A 14,723-nucleotide genomic window follows, 5' to 3' on the forward strand; every position below is an offset into this window, starting at 1 on the left:
GTGAGGAAAAGTAGACCCACAATCCTTTGGGAGACCCTATGCAGATCATTCTGTAACCCATTGGTCTATCCCAGACCCTCTGTAATCCATTGGTCCCCTTGCTGATCCCCTGTATCCCTATAAAAGAAGACCAGTTCGCCTCTGTAGAGAGATCTCGTCCCTGGCCATCCCTTCGCCGGAGGAAACCTACAATAAAGCTACCTTCGTGCAGAACCAGCCATACGGGTCTTCTCGTCTCTCTCTCTGGTCTGGCTTGGCCTGGAGGCTGCCCTGCAGAGCTGAGCTAAAATCACGAGCTGATATCACTAAAGAGCTGACAGCTTCTGCAAGGGCTCCTCTGCCAGCAGCTGAGAGGAAGACACCGGACCCCGGGAAGGCGATTCCTTTCGGGACCATCTCCCCGGACCGGTCACCTCTTCCTGGGTCACAGCCTTGGACCCCACCACCAGCTGTAATACCTCCTGGTCTTCTTTTAAAACTTTTCTTTGAACATGCAGCTTTTATTTTTTTCTATTCTTCTATGTTAAAACAGTGGCAAGTATAGGATGAAATGCTAAAAAAGGAAGACTGAGATGTACTTCAGTTTACTGTCCATAATTCAAGGAGTTAAAAGATATTTTTATTTTTGTTTTTGTGAAGTCATGTATCACAGATTCTAGGATACTATTTGGACACTTTTCTACATCTCAGTTTTTCTGAGTTAACAGGCAGGTTTTCGTGTACATTTTCCCTTAAATTCTGTTTCCATACCTGCTAATTCAGTAAATAGAAGGATCTTTCTCCTTTCTTCTTCAGCTTACTAAGCTACCTCTTGGATAACTCTACTTCAAAGGCCATGTGTTATACTCAGCCATTCCATCTAAATGCAGAGCCAGACTAAATGCTGTAATTCCTAATTTCCCCTGACCTTAAATCCAGTTTTATGAATTAATATTAGCACTCATTTTTTGACCAGTCTGGTAAAATTACCTATCTATCTGTAGAGATTTTGCTTTCCTTTCAGAGGCATCAAAGCGTGCTTCCTTTTGAAGTGGTAAGTGCTTGGTATCGTGCCTTAATGCAGTACTGTATTGTTTTGTTCAGCCTCAGACTCATAAAGCTGTTGGCCTGATCCTTCACACAGCAGAAAATGCTGTGATCTGATAGCTGGGACTGAAGCAAGTAATGCTGGAGCTTGGCTGCACCAGGGAAAGGGGGAGAGTTTTTACTTCATTTTTCCCTTCTAGTGCCTGCTCTGTGCTCTTATCTCTTTTCATAGATGGGAAGAAATTTAAAAAGAAGTAAATACCAAATCTTTATTTTTTTCCCTTTTTTTTTTTTTCCTTTTTTTTTCTTGGGTAACAGTTATGTAGCCACTTCCAGTCACTGAAACAGGTTGATAAATATGGTAGGAAATGGTGCTGTTGATTATTCTTCTCTATAAACTGATCACAGAAATAGTTTAGGGAATTTGCAGTCAATGTTTCAAACAATATTGTGAGGGGGATGATGATCCAACTGATCTTGAATCCTACTTACATCAAGAATATTCTGCCATTAACATATTAAACAGCAAGATGTTCCCAAGCCTGAACTGTCAGTGTTACCATTTTAAATGTCTCCCAATTAAATAATTAGGTGTAACTTAATAAATGTTCAAACACCACTTTCTTCCCTCTTCTTTCAATCCAACTGTCTTGTAGTTTATGTCACTATGGCCCACTTTTCAGCAAGAACATGTCTTAATATTGACTGTATCAAATTAATCCTACGGTTTATTGTGGGCAGCCCCAGTTGGTCCTGTTCTAAGGCTTTCCCTCCCTTTCTGGTGAAAAGCACTTGTACCGTGGCCCTGCTGGTGGCCTGAATCACCTCAATTTGTTCTAGCAATCAGAGGCAGCTGCTCCATGTGAAAGGAGTGTGGACCACTGAAGAGAGCATTAGGACTGACCTCAGGCTGAATGCAAAAGGCTCAGCCTTTTCTGTGAGGCCAGTCGAGCATGTGCAAACAGATTTGCTGAAGTACAAAATGGTCCAGTGATTTAAAGCAAGTTTTCTTCTCCCTTTCTCTCTTTTTCTCTTTCAGAAATGAAACAGGATAGAGGATAGCCTGGGTACAATCTTAGCAACATCTGTTGCCTTTCACTAGGGTCTTAGCCAAGGCCAATAGCTATTCAAAGAACTACTGACACTTTACTGAAAGAGAAGAAAGACTTAAATAGAGAAGTGTTTGGACATGTTTCCCAACACATACAGTTGGGTCTTTTTGTGGGTCAGAATGCTTTTGGAGAAATACTTCTCCACTCCCTCCCCCACTCTCGCCTTTTCTGGTGAAAGTGTCAGAAAACAAATCTTCAGCAAATTAGAGTTCAGTGGGCTTACAACACTGAAGAACAGTCAAATTTTCCTTTCTTTGCTTTTATTGTCTGAAAGAAAGGGTTTTTGACAACTAAAATCTTAACCACAGTTAATAAGAAGTGTGAAGGAATTTATGCTTAAGATTGCTTTACATCTGTTACTTTCTAATTTTCACATCAGTTTATCTTTTTAAGTTAACTAGTAATAGCAGTGGAGCAACTGCAGCATTTTAGCACTATTGAGATGACTGATATTGTACGAAGATATATTTTACAAACTTATTTCTTATGTTTGTTTTCCTGTGTGCTCTCCCCCCTCCCCCATAAACATTAATTTCATCCAGCACTTAGGAAGAGGCAGTTACCTGTTTCTCTCTCCCTTTTTTCCTCACATAGCTTTTCACAGGCAATTTTGCTCTGTCCAACCATGACATGCCTTCATAAAAATGACAGATGAAGCAGCTGAGTAACTGGTGGGTATATTATCCTCCTGCAGGCATCTGCTGCTCAAAAGGCACCTATTCTTTTGTTGGCCTTGAGACAGAGGATGTATATTGCATCCCATACATGGAGTCATTCTTATCAGCCTTCCCCTATTTTGAGGATAATCACAGTAAATTAAATAAAAGCTACTCAGAGGAAGTGTAGTAGAGTTATTGAATTACATATATTAGCAATAAAGCTTGATAAAAGTATACATCTGTAGGCACAAAAGATACTGCTAGAATCCTCAAGAACAAATCCTGTGGAACCTCCAGTTTTACTGAATTTTGTTTTGATCAGACCACAATCATTAAGTTCAAAGCAAGATGAATATCTATGGATGACCACAAGCTTCCTGACATGGGATGCCTTAAAGTAACTGACTCATTGTGTGTTATATTCACGTGTGTAGTAAATTATTAGTATATATCTGTATGGTAGTACTTCACACTGAGAGCAGGGTGCCTGTGCTCTGTGTCCCATGATTCACCTAAAAACCCCCTTGTCCCAGAAAGTTCCCAACAGAAATGACAAACTTCAGTGAGTCAGAGGAAAACAAAAGCCGTACTTTTGAAAAACCAAGGCTTGCAGGGCTGGTAACATCAAGGTCAGTGTTGATGAGTGATTAGACACAACATTCCAGTGACCAGCGCCGATGTCTCCAAACGCCAGATTGGAGGAAATACAATAAAAGAGTGAAGGAGATTGAATGAATTACTTCTGGTGCTAGGGCATTATTAACCTGCTAAGTGTGGGAGGAAGCCAGTTCCACAGAACTGCTGTTTTCTTTCATCTGCCCTCAGCCCCTTTTTTTCCCTTATACATACAGCCATGGGTAGAAGTATAAGGAAATAAGGACTGCTCAAGCTCTGGTTTTATTCTTGCAGCATAACGATTGGTGTAATGTGTTGGGACTTGCATCTTCATTTCCACCATTTGGGAGTTGCAAAGATTTCCATCACCTTCTGTAGGAGTGGGACAAAATGCTGTGCTCCATGTTCTGAGCTAGTTTTCAAACCAACAATAACTTAGGTTTTTCATAAAACTTATTTTTTTCTCATTGACTAAACAATGTTTTCCCACTGATTTTAATGAATGCAGACTCTACCCCAAGAAGAGGTAGAAGCTGGATAAGATTAAGGGATTTATAAGGTTTTTAATATTTTAACTATAAAAGTAATGTCTAAGTTGTCATTCCGAAGGAATAAAAAATTTGATGGATACATTGGCTGGGTGGGAAATTGACATATGAAATTATGTCTCCTTCAGCACTCACACCAGATAATTCTGAGAGTGGGCAGTTCAGGATGATGAAGATAGTGACATTTTTTCTCTAACTCACTTAGAAGACATTTCCATCTGCTTCGTATACAACTGCTTACATGCTGGTGTAGAATTCTTTCTCCATAAATATTCAGGTATAGGAGATTAGCATTTTGTTTAACATCGAGACTTGAAAAGTTGGATTGCTTGAAGGGGAAAAGGAAGGGTCACCAGCGTGCTCCTTGCTTGTAGTGTTCCTTGTGTTTATAATACTCAGATTGTACATTTTGAAAATGTGTTTTGGGATTGTTGGGGATTTTTTGCCTTGCTTTTGTCTTCAGTTTTGGGGGGGGGGTTTTCTGAAAGAGAGAGTGCTTGTCTAATTTTTGCTGTGGTCAGGGGAAAAACCTACAAATGATAATAAGAAAGTTGCTTACTTAATTAAGTTTTCACACAGGGAAGGTTATAAGCATCTTGAATACCAGTTATGATGCAGAAGTATACATAATTTGGGCCATTTATTCAGAAAAGACTTCTAAAATTGCAGCTGTAATCGCCGATTTTGTTTGTGCAAATGTTCAAGCTTGTCTTGACAAATTACACTGGAACAATGAAATCTGGTTTGGGTTTAGAGGTCAGTGGAGGTGTTATTCATATTAATTTTGTGTAGTTGATGCAGAATTTAGGGTCTGATCTGAAGATAGACATCCTGCTACGTATGGGCAGTTACTGGTTTAACTGTGTATAAGTTGCCATTTTTCACGAGTAACGTAGCTGCAGATTTTCGGGCGGATGCTACACAGTGGCACTCTCCCTGAAGCGTGCAGAACACCCTGAAGTCAATTGGACTTCCTGTGTATAGCTTTTCATTGGATCAGACAAATGTTTTCATTCTCTATCACAGTTCCTCTGAAAAAATTACATCACTTATGCCACAGTATGAATGCCTGGCAGAATTTATCTTAATATTCAGCAGAAATGCATCTAAACTCTTTTTTTTTTTTTTTTTTTTAGCATACATCAAAAAAGAGGATTGCTGATTATGACAGTGATGCTTCTTCTCCACCAGCAAGATCTTGCTGGCATGAAGCATCAATCTAAGACCCACGTGCTTTTTCGAACACAATCTGAATGATTGTGTTCATCAAGAGATGCTCATAAAAGCAGCTATGTGACATCTGATAGAGAGTTACTGTTTGACTTAGCACCATTGCAATGTTAGTGCAGGTCCAAGGATATACAAGTAGCTGGCATTTTGCATGCTCTTCTCAGAAACTGGATTCTCCTGTGCTCCTTCCCTGACTGCATTTTTGATCATTTTTTGTTTAGACAACATTCTTGAATGAAACAGAAAAAAGAGGTTTTTTAATGATTCTGCCTCCCTTTTAATCCTCTTATAATATCTCATTTCCTATCTCTTATTCCTAGGCCTCCTTTTTTTAAATTTAATTCTAATGTTGTAAAATAATTTCAATATTTTTATTATCAGCATTGTTTTTGGTCTGCTGCTGATTATTTTTTATTCCTTTATTGGTAATCCATACTTCTTGCAGAGCACTCACTGCACCACACTGCCAGCTTTGTCACTCTCTATTATATCTCAGTGCTGGCCAGCTTGGTACATCCACTTATAATATGATGAATAGCATCTGGAGCCTAGCCACACAGCCTCCATTCTGGTCTTAAGGATTTTTTAAGCCATCTATCCTTGCTTGTACAAATAGCCCATTCCTATGTGGCCATAATGAAATTCTCCATTTCTCTTTTCAGTCTTCTGACAGTCTACCTTCCATTTGCCACCATCGTCCTGTGACATTTTCAAAATTCTTTCTGTGTTGTTGTTTTTCAGTTGATTTATTCTTGTGCTGTTCTTACTGGTGTGTGACTAATAAATTACCCTCAATGGTAGAATCTTTTAATTTTGCAGCTTCTTTATGATTAAACAAGCCCACTTTCAATTTAAAGTTCCTTAACTTTACAAGTTCCTTTTCTACAACTCCCTCTGTCGCTTTTCTCTGTTCTTCCTGACAACATAAACTCCATTTTTAACTGCATTCACTTTTATTACCTCAGGCACTGTAACTTCTTATTACTTTTAGAGTTACATTGCCATGGATTAACTGGATTTACTTTTGAAGAATACCACTCTTGCAAATATATCAGTTACTCAGATTTGCCAGTTTATGTGGACCAAATATGTCATCAAAAGATTGTGGAAACTCAAGGGAAGATAGAGAGGAACCAAAGAGGGACAGATGGAGCGGAGCCATGGTGGTAATGTTGAATTGATAAGGTAACACTTCCTAAGCAGAATGGGTGGTTGTGTATACATGAAGAGACCTCATAAATTCCCCAACTGAATCACCACTATTATAATTTAGTTCATATATTATGTAATTTTGGCTGACATATCTTTAGAGGATATTCTGCAAAATATATTCTAAAGAATAGGTTGTTGAACTTGTTATTGTTAGGCAGGTGCCCATAATTACTGTGGTTCTACACTGGGTGAAAAAAACTCTTGGAATATAGACAACAATGTACTGTCTCAAAAATCTCAAAGTTTAAATAGGGAATTAAACCATAACTGTGAGGACACAGAAAGGCAGAGCCATCCCTCTGCTGAGTATCTTGTTAAAGTCCGTGAATGTCTTCAATTTCAATAGGCTTTTTTTTTTGCCTTCTGCTATTTGTAGAAATGAGAAAAAAAGAAGACTGAAGAAAAACAATGCTCAGTTCTAGACTGGAATCAGAGCTAGTGTAACCACAGCAAAGGACAGTGACTTTCCCTGTGATACAGAAAGTAAGGTATTCACATCAGAATTGTAGCCACTTGTAAGAATTATTTCTGGACAGCTGAAGCCCCTGGCTAAGAGTAACATGCAGAGCCATTAGTATCTTTATAGGGAAACCATGTGATAATGGTGTTGAGAAGTGTTTTTCTTTAAAAAAGATACTAAACTGCTTGCTTTATGAAAGACTGATATCCACATACATTTTTAAGAAAAGTTAGCATTTTGCCTCTGAGCATAAGACATTTTCATATTGAAGGAGCTCTACAAGCTATTGCTGAGCGCATAATGGAAGTTGTTTCTTCCTACACAGTGAATTACCAGGACCCAGGTAGCAGTTACCTGACATTGCTCTTTTTCAGAATGTGTATGAGTGTACAGACAGAAATGTTAATATCGAGAGACAGAGGCTCAGGGGACTGAATACAACCATTAAACATTTTCATTTTGCGCTTCAGCTCAAAATCCTCCATAAGCGGTGGCCACTAAAGCTCTCATTGTCTAAGAAGCATTTAATAGCATGCTTCAGGAAATGTGGTTTCAGGTTTTGTGGTCCTAAATCTACCTATGGATCCACTATACAGAACAGCAACGTAACTTGTACTGTGAAGAGGCATCCCTGACAGTTTCAGAAGTCAAAAGATGGGAAAGGTGGCAGAACCAATGCACTCTGATGCCTGCAGTTATGCCTCCACAGCATCTACATAAGAGAGAATCTAGCATGGTCCAAGGTTTGTTTGTATAAACCATAGACTTTCCTCCGGAAGTGGTACACTTGTACCTCTCAGGATGAGTAAATGCACTACAAAACATATTAGAAAGAAATACAGCAGTGCTGTAGGTATCAATTCCTGCCAAAATGATCCAGTCAATGCATTGGAAAGGACTGACTCATTGGCAAGAACCCACAATCAAGATAGTCAAGAACAAATTGTATTAAAAAAATATACATTTTCTTATGTTACTAAACATGGTAGATTGCCAAAAGTGACTAAGAATAATTACTTCTTTATATTTTATTCTGCCTGTGCAATGAAATTAAATTGGTCTGCTTAGTCACACATTTTGCTTGGAGTCACTGTTTCTCTCCCATGAAAGTCAAAGGGTTTCATACATTTTATTTTGATACGACAACATAAGCATTTAGAAAAATAATAAGACAAAAATATCTATCCTATTTTCAACAGAGTAAAAATAAGTTCCAATGTTTTCACTGACACATGGTTTAATGAAAGGTTTTGCTTGAGAGACTAGATTTTTGGAACATAAAGCACATCCTTGAGAGAGGTCTGTTAAGCTAGGAAGAACATCATGAAATACTCTGTGAAGGTCTACACATAAAAGCTTTTTAATTGGGTGATAATTGACTATTCCATTTCTCCATTAGTAATATTTGGATCAGAATCAAAATTAATAAGAAAAAGTCCTTCCTTTATAATGATTTAACTGACTATTTAGTCCCTATTTTGAACCTGAAGAGCAAAGAAAAATTTTGAGGATCTTAGCTGAAGTTTATGAAGCTCATGACCTCTTGTAGATTCTTTTTTTATATCATCCTATTTGCAAAAAAGGTTTTTTTCTCTGTTTTTAACTGTTCTATTTTCATCATTGAAGTCATAGCTACTGAATTAAGTAGTAAAAGATAAATTTTCATGGTAACATATCTGAATGAATTTGAAAGAAGATAAAGCAGAGGTGTTTGCGATATGTCATTATGAAAAAAAAGATTATCTGTCCTTGAACCTTGTCCTCTAAGGATCAGTGCAAAGAGTCTTATTTTGATTAACTTGTAAAAGATGAATTAGGGATTGGGGGAAGGAGAACAAAGGAAAAGCGAATCCTTAATTACAATCTTAAGCAACTGTGTGCAATCATGTTTCAGGATTTTCTTGCCTGAATATATCTTAAGATGTAACCATGCACTCAGACACTCCACTTGGAGAATGAAGATTGCTTCTAGTTGCTCTCTTTAAACCACTTCTTCAGTTCACAAATGCCATGATGTTGAATTGCCTCCCTCTGATTAGAACGGTGACATTGGAAATCGCACGTCTGAAAGTGAAGCTTAAAGACAAAGAACACATAGCAGTTACATATTACATTTATTAAAATGGTCATGGATGCTGCATTTGTGTATTCAAAGGCTACAAACAAATTCAGAAATTAAAATTATTTTTAAGAAGACCTTTGTGAACCAAACCAATTGTTTTGTTGCTGTTTCTTTCTTATGAAGTGACTTTATCCACACATTACTTTATTAGCGTTGACAACACACTTTATAGTATAATGTATAGTAGGAATGAAAATTAATTATATATGCACATTATTAGTTTGTTTGTATCATGTTGAAAGTGCTTTTCTGGTAAATATAAATCAAAAGACATTGGCCAAGGTGCACATCTTACAGTTGACCTTGGTACAGTCCATTGTTCTAAAAACAGTACGTGTTAAAAATATTTTTGTCCATGGAAAATGTCAGTTCAGCAGCTCTGTCAACATTGGGAACCTCTGCCTCTTTTCTTTTTTTTTCAGGAGGTGTGCTGACTCCTGGCTGATCACGTTTCAGTTGTAGATCTGTTTCGTTCTGGAGACCCAAACGGCTTCAGCAGTGCTGAAATGAGGCAGAAAGTTTGTGCTGCCGCTTTCCCAGCTGGACCAGGTCCAGACAAAGCAGGTACTCATTTCCTTGAGCGGCTGCCCCGAGCAGCTCCGGGGTTGCGGGGCTGTGCGTGGGTGCTGCCGGGCACCAGCCCCAGCGCGACACTGAGCCTTCTCCCGCTGCCGGTGCTCACACTCCGCTCTCTCCACGCTTTATTCTGTGAAAGCACCTGGTTTAGTTATTCAGCGTATTTTTTATTTCTTTAATCCTCTTCTCCCCGCTCACCACCACCCCGCGGTATAAACAGTGGTCGGGGAGGCGTGACAGCAGCTCTAGGGAGACAGAGGGCAGCAGGGCTGCGAGGTTTAAGTCCCCTGAGAAGGTCGGTGGTGGCTCCGTGCCCTGCCCAGGGACCAGGAGAGGGGACCCCGGCCCAGCCCGGGTCGGTGCCCGCGGCTGCTCCGAGCCAGGCAGGCGGACGGGCCGGGGCAGGGAGTGTGGGTTTCACAAGTGGCAGGGTGGGCAGGCTGAAAGGGCAAAGCTTTAAAGCGGGGACTCCGCAAGTTCAGTTTAGTGACTTTGTCTTTACGCCTCGAAACCTCAGTCGCAGCTTGTAGGACAAATTGCGTGGTGGGTTGTGGGGGGAGAAATAAAAAAATAGATAAAAAAAAATTAAAAAAAAAAATCTTGAAGTCTCTCCTTCAACTCACCATTTCAAATGCAAATAGGGAGAGAGATTGGTTCCCGCCCCACCCCCTAGCCCGGCTCCTGATTTTTATCCAAAGGACTCCATCTGTATATCCTGTCAAGGAGGAGGAGGAGGAGAAGAGGCGGGGGGGTAGTGGGGCCGGGCAGGCTGCCTGCTCCCTGGATCCCTGTTCAATAGCCACCGCTGGGTCTTCGGGAGGTACAAAGAGTCCCTGTGCCGCCTCCGCGCGCCCTCGGACGGAGCTGGCAGCCGGCTCCAGCCACCGAGCCGTGATATCCCCTGCCCAGAGCAGCATCTCCACCTCCTCTGCCTTCTCCCTCCCTCCGCGCTCCTTCCCTCCCTCCTCTTCCTCCTCCTCCTCCCGCAGCCACGATCCGCACCCAGTCGGAGCTGGGCTTGGCACCGGCACCCACTTCTCCCATCGTGTGCCCAGCGGCTGGCGGTGCTGTGCCGCGCCGTGCCGTGGAGGAGGAGGAGCGGAGCAGCGGCAGCGCTCCCATCTCCGCGGGTGCGGGCGAGTGCGCGGGCGGGCGCACAGCCCCCATGCCCGGTGGGCGCCCCGCCGCCTGCAGCCCACCCCCCCCCCCCGCCGGGGAGCATCCCGCCAGCACTTCGCCGCGGAGGCACCGTCGGCCCTTGGGATTAAAACACTCACCGCGCTGGCAGCCGAGGGAGAGGGGGAGCAGGTAAGTGCTGGCTGCACCTGTGCCTTTCCTTGCCTTCCTTCCCCTTCCCCTCCCATGTAGGCAGAGGGCGGTCGGAGCAGTTGCAGGAGAGGGTTGTGTGCTGTTCCCCCGCACCCGCTCGCTCTGGAGCGGCTCCTGCCCGGAGCGGGGCCGCAGCTCTGCGGAGCCGCCGGAGGCGGTGCGGCCGCGGCCGTTAAGTTTCCCGTTCCTCGGGCTGGGGACGGCCCGGGCAGCGCGGCTGGGACCGGCCGCGGGAGCACCCAGCACCAGGTGTGGTGGGGAAACCGTGGAAAGTGAGAGCACTGGGACTGTAGGCGCTTGTGCACCTTCTGAGAAATACGAGAACAATAGCATCACTCTTGACTCTTTGGAGAAGTCTCACAGACAAGCGGAGAAGTGGGGTGGGGGAAGGGAGGACCACAGACTTGTGCAAAATGCAGGCAGCCCAAAGTCCTGTCTCAGTCCTTTCTGCCAAGCCAAAGCGGCTGTCTTGCTTGGGCTCGAAGTCTTGCAGTGATGCTACAGTGGAAAAGATTAGAGACAAGGAAATTTCCTGAGTTATTTCCCAGAGCTTTCGTCCTTCTGTGTCAAGGATGTTCTAGAGTTTGCAAACATTGAAATTATGGGAGCTAGTTCTTTGATTAGTATTCAGCTGGTAAGGCTAGCTCTGCAGTGCTTGGCTGATAGTGACCCTTCCCCCTCTGCCCTGTCCCCTAATCCATCCACATATCCACGCACGGGCATGTCCTGCTTTCCTGCAATAGGCTGTGTACACCAGTAGCAAGAGGTTTGTCATCTGGATCCTCAGGCTTCTAGTTGCTAATGGAGGAAAAAAATATCCCTTTTTGAGATACGATTTAGCCTTATACTGCTTTCAAAAGGTGAAGTAGTTCAGGTGAGCCAAGATTCTACAAACGATGTCTTCCCTGGGATTTAGGAAAGGATGGGAGATGGATACTAGTGATATGCTCTGATTCTGGGAACTGAAATGCTGATACTTTAATCTTTTCCCATTGCAAGGATAAAATCTTATGTTCTGATAGATAACTTGCTCAAGTCAAACCAGAGACTTTAAAGGGCAGAGTATACTTCATAGTCTCTCTAACAAGACATACTGACTTGCCATTTTTCAGCTGAAACATAGGTGATGGTGCAGCTTTGCAGAAAATAAATTGCTTTTCCAGGACAAATAAATAAATACATAGAAGAGCCAAACTCTTGAGCATGCCAGTTTCTGAAACAGTCTCTTCTTGGCACTAATGCGTGACTTTACTTTCCTACCTTTATGATATCTACTAATTGTTTGTCTGTTCCATTATTTGAGTTTGCAGGGAATTGTTACTGGTGAAAGCTAGGTACTTACTCTGTTTCTGAGAAAGGTCGGTCTACGCAGTCTCAGGTGCAGAGCTGTTCAGATGGGCAGTAGCATGAAAGTTGCGTAACTAAATTAAGTTTGCTTACCATGCAGCTTCTGAAGGTACAACAGGTCAACAGATAAAGATCAGTTGTAAAGTGATGCTGATTTTCTTTCAGCAATATAATAACAGTTTTAACGATGCAGAGGTGAAGTGAGGATGTTTGGAAACCGTACGATTGTGCCTCATTAGAGCTAGTTCAGTGCAACGGGTGTGTTACCATCTTTGGAGGAAAAAAAGAACACAAAACCCACTTAACAAACACAAAAAACTATCCAGGGACCAAATGTGCTATCCTTTTTAAAGTCCTTGTACACAATTTTATAGCTTTTCAGCCTGCAACTACCAGGGGATCTAATCTAGACATCTAGACACACTTTTTTTTCAGGGTCATGAAGAAAGGCTAAGTAAGATTTAAAAACAATTGAAATAAAATCCACTGTAAGGGAAGGCCTAGCTCTGACAGCTTTTGATATTAAGTATGTGCAATATCTAGGGTTTGAGTACTTGATAAAGATTTAAAACTAACAGGAATATTAGGAAAATATCAAAGGTAATAATCTGAGCTACCACTGCATGTTAGAAATGCGTGTCAGTTAGTGTGAGTGAAAATACAAACTTCAGTAATATAGCCTATTTTCTTGCAAAAAGCCATTAAAGATTGCAGGTTTAATCAAGGAACATTTCACCCTTATAATGGGAGACTTTACTGTAATTAAAGGCTGATGTAGGTCATTAGAATTGTGTTAAAAGTCAGACGACAGCCTCACAACTCTCTTAAGTCTACTTTCATTGATTTAATAGCAAAGTACTATTGATTATTTGCTATTGATTTAACAGCAAAGTATTCTTATTTTTTCATGTAAAAGGGTAATTGTGCAGCATTTGTACAGCTGCAGATTGACTGTGAATTTTCTGATGAGAAGAATGTATACAGCATCCATGTAGATTTTCGCCTATCCTTTTCACATATGACTGTGTGTGCATACACGTTGTGCCCACATTTTTCTGTGTTTCTTCAGCAGTCAGAGACTTGACTGAAGAAAATCATTACTAATGCAAGACCTTATATGGTTCTACTCCAACTTAAATTCCTACTTTGCTATAAACCTGGCTAAGCCTTTTCTCAAAGGGATTCAGCTCACAAATTGAGTCCGATATGTGATGAAAATCGAAAATATTTTAAACTTCAAATGGTTTACAGATGAATATACTGCTTGGGAGTCAGTCCTAGTGATGGGCTGTCTAGCAAGTTTTTGTGTGTGTTTTTAGTCTATTGGCTTCAGTGTCTGATGTGTTCAGCGGTTCTTCAATGGAGGCCTTTCTTGAGCCATTCCTTTTCCTTTAGTTTATCGCACACTTTTTTTTCATATATGCTTTCATGCTACTTCTGGGTATTGTTTTCCTGTGGCAATGAAAATCATTAAATTCTAGCTGAGGAAGGGTGCATAAAATAGATGGTTACTTCGGTTCTTCCTGTCAAACCAGGCTTAACTCTAAGCAGTAATGCAGGAGTGCCTCCTCTGGGAATTCAGCAGTTCTGCAAGAAAGTCATCCCTAGGCATTATGTGACGTTCTTCAGCTGAAATGAGGCTGTAGAAATTGAGCTTGTGGAAATTTAAATATTTGCCTTGATTGGTCCCAGATCTACAAATACTGCTGGTGTTTCTTTTCAATAACTGATCAAATTAGCATAATCCTTCCCAGCAACTTAGATCTTTCAAATGCACCATGGCAAGGTGAAAAACCAATACAGCTCTTTCACATGGAGAAAATGATATTAGGAAAAAAAAAAAAATCTTTCTTTTGTTAATTTTGCTTGGGGAACGAAACAAACCTACCAACAACCCAAAAAATTTAGCACTCTAGACATGTGCAATCTTATGAGCAACTGCAGAGCAGTGTAAAAGACCAAAAGCTGTTGCCTGGTTTTCTTTATGCATTTTTTAAGCCATATAATTTATTGCAGTGTGCCTAATTTTTTTTGTCATCTCATCAGGTCCTTTCACCTGAGTCAGAGGGTATTTGAGCCAGTTTAGTGTAACAGTGCCATATGTTTGGAGCAGTGATAGTTTTTTGCTTGATAACCAGATGCAGACTGCAGGATGTGCACTACATTTACGGATCTCCCATGTGAATATTTAGGCCAGTTAGCGGCAGGAGGTTGTGGTCTGTAGTTGTAATGTCATCTGGCACAGGGAGTTAATAGGTTTCATCGTACTGCCTTGAACTCATAGAGCTTCATTTCATCGCAGGGTCCCCACCTCACTTGCTCCAAGGCACACTCCTTTATTTTTTTCTCTCCATGAAAAGAGTGATAACCAGACATTGCAATTGACACCATAATTAGACATGTTATCTTCTCAAAACCTTTTTGTCTCAAGGATCACATTCCTGTGCCTGTGCCTGTGCCTGTGCCTGTGCCTGTGCCTGTGCCTGT

The 14,723-nt window shown here is 41.4% G+C and overlaps 1 protein-coding gene across 2 annotated transcripts in view; it reads left to right on the forward strand.

Annotated features, from left to right (window-relative positions):
- Positions 1-9,412: 9,412 nt before the first annotated feature.
- CDH7 (cadherin 7) overlaps positions 9,413-14,723 on the forward strand; it is a 93,846-nt gene continuing 88,535 nt past the window's right edge. Inside the window, exon 1 of one of the 2 annotated variants that reach the window (XM_042032223.1) lies at positions 9,413-9,548. The gene's annotated coding sequence lies outside the window, so the exon portion shown is untranslated. Of the gene's footprint in view, positions 9,549-10,620; positions 10,869-14,723 lie in introns of those variants that run through there. The other variant, XM_042032212.1, reaches the window with a different exon arrangement.

This window comes from Corvus kubaryi, unplaced genomic scaffold (assembly GCF_017639235.1).
Source record: "Corvus kubaryi isolate FWS band 111438036 unplaced genomic scaffold, C.kubaryi_AGA036_p1.0 132, whole genome shotgun sequence".
Classification (NCBI taxonomy): Eukaryota; Metazoa; Chordata; class Aves; order Passeriformes; family Corvidae; genus Corvus; species Corvus kubaryi.